Genomic DNA, 7,226 nt, shown 5'->3' with positions numbered 1-7,226 from the left:
ACCACCACCACCACCACCACCACCACCACCACCATCACCACCACAATGCCACCACCACCGCCACCACTACCAATGCCACCACTACCACCGCCACCACCACAATGCCGCCACCACCACCGCTGCAACCTCTACCGCCACCACCGCCATCACCACCGCCTCCGGCACCGCCTCCACCACCACCGCTCCACTACCATCGCCTCCACCACCACTACCTCCACCTACACCGCCACCGTCACCACTTCCACTGCCACTCCACCACCTACATCACCACTGCCTTCACCACCACCACCTCCACCACCACGACCCCCTCATGTAATAAATACACAACTGAATGTATATGAAATCACCTTGTCAGCTGTAAACACCTCTTCAAGTACAATGGACTATGACTTTTGAATGAATCAGAAGAATTTCATGTCTCTGAGAGAAGATTAGAATACTGGAACCTTAAAAAAACTGCCATATGATATTTTAGAAGGAGTGATTTGATAAGTACTGGCTTACACTAATGAGGGCTTGTATAAAAAATCACTGCATTTTTCTTATATTTCACTTGGTGAGGCCGTTGTGCTTGATGGAAACGCTTCTTCCTCTTACTATGAAATTTACACTAGAACTGGGTTTGACGTAGCTGATACCCTTCCTGTGAATTTTGGGTACTGCTCTTTGAGTATCTTTCCCCTTCTGATTGTTTCAGCTCTGGCTCCACCCCCTTTCTCACCCTTTCTCCACGGTTTAGAAAGAAGCAATGGGACATTTCCTTTGCCTCTTTGCTTATCAGCTTCTGACGGCTACCAACCAATTTTGTTTTTTCATTTTTAAGAGTCAGACATCTGATTCAGAGAAAACGCAAGATATTTTAAAAATCTAGTGGTGGGCATGCCAATGAAAGGGCCTATAAATAAAGTTGCGCTCGGGAGGCAAAATGATTATGAGGACTCACCATCTTCGTAATGAAAGGCTTTGCCATTACAAATCCCATTTGGCAAGGATGAAGTTGTACCCTTGGGAGATGCCTGGCCCAAACCCTCATCCATAATTCTGAGCAGAATCCAAGCCAGACTTTGTTATCCGAGGCCTGCTTCCCATCATCCTTTCATGTGGGCCTGTGCCTTTAACCTCCAGGCTTCGGTTCGTGAGAATCGGCGCTGTCAGGAGCAGCTGGGCAGAGTGTCTTCTTAAAAATGACGGTCATTAAGGTAGAATGCCATATGGGCTCAAGGGGTGGCAAAGATGCCGAGCGGCTCCTTGTTCATTAAGGCTGAAATATTTGCACGAGCAGTAATAATAACCGCATATTTCAGTGCCTGTGCGGCATGAAACAGAGCGCTGCTGCAATGAGATAATATCGACAGCCCCGCTGGTCGTTATGGAAATAATACCAGGCTCTGCTCTCCCTTTCGCTCCCAGACCCACGCGCACAGGGAGGGTTACCAAAATGAGCCAATGCTGGGGAGCAGTGCCTGGCTATTTATTTACCTGACAGAGCTGCCTGAAGCTTATATTTCCCCACAGTCTTTTTCACCTTTTATTTTTCATCCCAAATTAAGCAAGTCCAGTGGGTTGCAGAGAAGGGCCAAGCGAATGCCCTCCCAGCCCCGTCGTCCCTGGAGCTCTTCCGTGCCAGAGCTGTGTGCTTGCTTCCCCCTTGACTGGTATTGCTCCCCGTGCTCTTGCGTTCCCGTTCCAACCGATCTTATGAACTTGTTCTCCAGGGGGATGTGTCCTGTGCCTGGCTACCTATCAATCTCCCGGCCTCAATGCAGAAGTGTTTGATTAGTGTATGTGAAGTAATAAAGGTGTCACCAGGAGCACCGCGTTGATGGAAGCTAATTATAAGTCTTTCATGGGTCATCCCTCTGCTTTGGCCACTCTCCTTGCAGATTGTAATTTTTATGCTTAACACAGTGCCCTGCTGTCCAAAGGCTTAAGCGTAAATTCTGGTCTCTCTTCCTTTAATGATTCCGCACGCAGTGGTCTAATGCCAGGAACATACATTAGCTTCGTTAAAAAGCCAGCTGGGGCTTTCATTGGGATGATACACGCCTTTCTGAGGAGCTTGAAGTGTCCTTCTTGGGATCACAGCAGAGGTCGTGAGAATTATACTTCCTGGGCATTGGCCGTGGGGGCAGTGTGACAGGGACCGCCTGAAAATAATTGTCCATCTTTATGCAGTCCCTCGTTAGCACATTCACGTTGTAAATGAGCCCAGGACTGCAGTGGTGAAAGCACCGTGGGATTAGCGGTTTGAAGATTCCATCAGCACGGGGCTGTCCAGCCCATGAGAATGAAAGCAGGTTAAATTGTGTGAGGATTTGCCTTTCTAAAACACACAGCCTTCTGAAACAGATTGGGGGGAAAGGCGTATCACTCAATTCAAAATGTCTGCTGATTCAGATACCGCTTCCGTTGGTGGTCTGGCAGGCTGCTTTCCATAGTGCTCATACATGTTTAGTCCTTAATCTTCTTACTCAAAACCCAGCGATAGAGTTTTAGAGAAGAGGAAATAGTCCCAGAGTTAAACGCATCTACAGGGCTTTCAAGATATGGATAATTTGCTTATGTAAATATATGCCCATATAGGCTACACACCATAATACTTTCCGGAAATGTGTCCTATCTTCCTGAAGAGAAGCTGGACATAAATTAGAAGGATTCTGCGGTAGCTGCTTACCTTCTGATCAGTTGCAACACACAGCTCGTTGTACATAGCAGGCATCTGAAATGGGGCTTTCACAGCATGAAAACGTGCACTAGGAACTTATTTTTAAAAAGAACCCACACAGATCCTTTTCCAACTAATAGTAGAATGTATTCTTCTCTTAATTTTCATTTCACTAGGAATGTAGACAAACCTTTCAATTTGCATTTAGCTAAATTGTAATATACCACCCCAAGTACAGTGAAGGTATTTATACCTCATTGATTTCTACAGATCTTTATATTTTCCACAACAACATTCCTACGATCATATTCTCTATTAGCTGACACCTTGGTGTTTATGTTGGCTCTGTTGAGTTGGCCCCCGATGTGTGACACAAGAGGATTGAAGTGTTCTGATCCATAGATCTTTCATGTTGTGACTTTCAAAAGAAAATTACCAGGCTCTTCTTCCTAGCCTTGCTCTGGAAACTGCTGAATCCTGTTCACTATCATAGTGGCGCACAGCCTACGTGACAGATGAGTGGGGACTGGCTGGCCATTGGACTCGGAGTCAAACCCATGAAGGCAAGATATTCCCAAACCCTACCTTGAGTCCAGGACTTCCCAGAGTGCGTGATACCATCTAGGGGAGGGAGTGATCCAAGGGAGTTGCAAACCAGGTATCTACATCTTCTCCCAGATAAATTTACCCACCCCTAAATGCTACTGAGTTCCCCTAGATTAGGGGTGGATTATTCAATAAGCAAGGTAAGCATTGGCTTGCTTGGATGTATTTCACTAATCTGTAGGGAGCAATTTCATGCTTTCCCACCACATCAAAGGTCGGCTTCTATGTCGGGTGAGCATGACTCTCTGCTAGCCCCACAGCATTTTCCTACAGAGACAATGTCTCTTTGAAAATTTACAATCCCTGTCAGGGATGGAGAAGCCTTGTGGCATCGTGATGATGTGTTGGGCTGCGAACCACAAGGTCAGCAGTTTGAAACCACTAGCCACACCTGAGAGAAAAGATGAAGCTTTCTACTCCTTGTAGAATTGCAGCCTTAGAAGCCAATGGGGGCAGTTCTACTCTGCCTTATAGGGTTACTGTGAGTGAGCGTTCATTGGATGGCAGCGAGTTCAGTCTTTGGTTTGGTCAGGGATGGCCCACCCTGTCAGCATGGTGATTGAGAGTTTGTTGTTTGGTTGTTTTTTTTAAAATCATTTTATTAGGGGCTCGTATAAGTCTTATCACAATCCATACATACATACATACATTGTATCAAGCACATTTGTACATTTGTTGCCCTCATCATTCTCAAAACATTTGCCTTCTACTTGAGCCCTTGGTATCAAATCCTCAACTCAATGCAGATTAATCAGTGTTTAATAAGTCAGTGATGGCCAGGTTCATTAGGTAATCTGCCATGCCACCAAACCTCAGTGGGATGGGCTGACCCTTTTGTAAACCTAGTAGGAGGACCAAAGGGAAAGATTTCCCAGGTCACTATTTGCACGGCAAATTGGCCAACCCCTTGCAAGGTGGTGCCCATAGAGTCATTTTGCAGGAGATACAAACCTGTGACTAGAAAGGTTCGTAGAAAAGTGAGTCATTGTCCCACAAATGTATTTAGAATATCTGGAGGTAGCTGTATGTATAAGAGTTTGGGATGATTAGATCTAAAACATATATATATATTTAAATGGATGGGTTAGAAATTATGTCAAGCCACCTAGTTGAAGGCTCCTTCATTGTCAAGCTGTGTGGGAGAATCTTTAACATTTACTTTGGGTGGTTGTGTTAGTTTAGGTAGTCTAGAGAAACAAATTCATAGACCCTCATATGTGTGTAAGAAAGAACTTTATATACAAGAACGTTTGAATATTGAGAAGACATCCCAGTCCAGATCAAGTCTATAAGTCCAATATTAGCCCATATGACCGATACCTATCTATAAAGTTCTCTTCAGACTCATGAAACACACACATGGCATTGAATGCAGGAAGATCACAGGCTAGTGAGTGGGAAGTCTTGTGGATCCAGTGGCATTGTAAACATTTCAGCGCTAGCCGGGGTTTCCACTTGGCTCCTCTAGCTCCAGAGGTCTGACTCCATCAGCCTCTCTCCATGTGTCTTCTCCACAGGGATGTCTCACAGGGAATGAATAGAGAGAGAGTGTCTCCCTCCTCCAAGGAGGAAATACCGGCGTTTCCAGAACCCTCAAGAGAAGGCCATGCCCATACAGAAGCCTCAGTGACTATAGGCTGATTGACAGGCTAGAGTCCACCCCTACATCCTTAATCCTCAAATTGACACCAGCTTATGTAAGTAACTACCATATGGGTTAAAGTGGTGAAGCTCCACAGAGTCTTCGATTTTGCCATAACACCTTTGCAGGCTGTCTTGGTACGTCGTGGTTTGCTCTCTTCGATCATGGTTCCAGCTGCTGACCCCAGGCATGTCCCAACACTAAAGTGATAATATGGAAAACATACACCCAGAATATAATCTCTCCCAGAAGGAACTTTCATCTGTGAAAGCTTTGCTCAGATCTCCTGAGTGCGGATAGGCCTGAAAGAGGTCTTCGGAACTTGGGCTGGATGGAGAGCAACAGGGTTAATTGAAGCAATATTGATTGGGGGAGAAGCTTGGTATGAGAGTCTAAGGAATCCTAGAGGAGATCTATATGGTGATTAATTCCCAGTGAAGACAATCCATACCATCCCTCATCTGACCCCCCGATCTGTTTGTCCTCTCCTTGCTTCCATGCTAGCTAACCTTTAAATTATTCTGAACGAGAAGCCTCCAGTATAACTAGAGAGACTCTTCTGTGGGTACCAATCTGCAGTGGACCCCACAGAGATCTAAACATTGCAGTAATAATTGTACACGATTCCACTCTTCCACTAAGAGAAATGCAAACTGCTCGATCAGAGGAGGTGTCAACTGTGCTCCTAAGTCTTTTATCGCATGACTATTCTCTGTTGTAGTTTTGATAAATTAGCATTGGCTCCTGTATTCAACATGTCTTTCATTATTTTAAAGGGTTTTCTTCTTTTCTTGCTTCTTTTTATTTTTTTAAAGCCCCAGGGCTTCTTTTTAAAAATGCAGGTTAATTCTCAGAGGCTTTCAAAGCATTTCTGCATCATGCTACTAATTAAGATAAGGTTATCATTTTAAGTTATACCAGGAATGCAATTAGAGCTTCTCATGAGAACTGTAGCAATCAATTTTATACAAATTATTCAGACCTGGTAAGGTAGAATGCAGTTTTAATAGGACAAGCGAACATCCTGTGATTTATTAGATACCCTGTGAATTCAAATGACACCTGAGCATGGCGTCTGGAGCCTGCCGCACAGCCTACATCACTGGGAATCCATGTCAACAGCCGTTCATTGGAGGAGATTTAATACAGGCCATTCATTTCCCCTTGTGCAGAGGCTGCTACGTTGGATCTGAGTGGGATTTCTGTTTGGGGATTTGAGTGGTTTTTCAGCATAAGAAAGTCACCCATGTATTACAAACCTGTACAAAACCGGATTTACAGTGTGGGAATTGTGCCCGATCGGATCCCACCACACCAAGGCAAAACACTAAGGGGGTGCAACAGAATAGCAAGCGAAGGTAGCAGCGAGGTCCCCAGGGAATGCTGAAGGTGGACTTTGAGGCCAGGGCGTGGTGCCCCAACAGACTGGACTGGAAAACACTCCTAAAGGTCAAAAAGTAGTCCTTGAACTAACTACATGCTTTTCTTTCTTGTTTTGTTTTGTTGGGTTTTTTTTGGTCATTTTGTTGTTGTTGTTGGTTTGTTGTATATTGTTGCTTGGTTTTGCTCTGTCTTGTTTTTGTGCATGTTATTATCTCTGCAGGTCTTTCTAAATAAGATAGGCTGGATGAACAATTTGGAGGAGAAAACAATGGGACCTACAGTTCCAAGGGGACATGGGAGAGGTGGGGGGAAAGGTCGTGGTGTTAATAAACCCAAGGACAAGGGAACAACAAGTGATGCAAATCAGTGGTGAGGAGGGTGTAGGAGGCCTGGTAGGGCATGGTCAAGGGTAATGTAACCAAGAGGAATTTCTGTAACCCAGGTGGGGATTGAGCATGATAGTGGGACAAGAGGAAAGTCAAAGGAAATAGAGGGAAGAGCTGGGAGGCAAAGGGCATTTATAGATATCTAGATAAAAGCATGTATGTATGCAAATATATTTATATATGATGATGGGGAAATAGATCTATGTGCCTATATTTATAGGTTTAGTATTAAGGTAGCAGAAGGACATCAGGCCTTTACTCAAGTACTCCCTCGATGCAAATTGGCATTCTATGATGCTCACTTTCCCAACACAACTGCTGAAGAAAAAGTGGGTGAATAAGCAAATGTGGTGAAGAAAACTCATGGTGCCGGGCTATCAAAGATATAGCATCTGGGTTCTTAAAGGCTTGAACATAAACAAATGGCCATCTAGCTCAGAAGCAACAAAACCACATGGAAGAAGCACACCCGCCTGTGTGATCACGAGGTGTCAAAGGGATCAGTTATCAGGCATCAAAGAACAAAAAATCATATCATTGTGTG

Source organism: Tenrec ecaudatus, chromosome 1 (genome assembly GCF_050624435.1).
Source record: "Tenrec ecaudatus isolate mTenEca1 chromosome 1, mTenEca1.hap1, whole genome shotgun sequence".
Classification (NCBI taxonomy): domain Eukaryota; kingdom Metazoa; phylum Chordata; class Mammalia; order Afrosoricida; family Tenrecidae; genus Tenrec; species Tenrec ecaudatus.
This window is presented reverse-complemented; position numbering follows the sequence as displayed.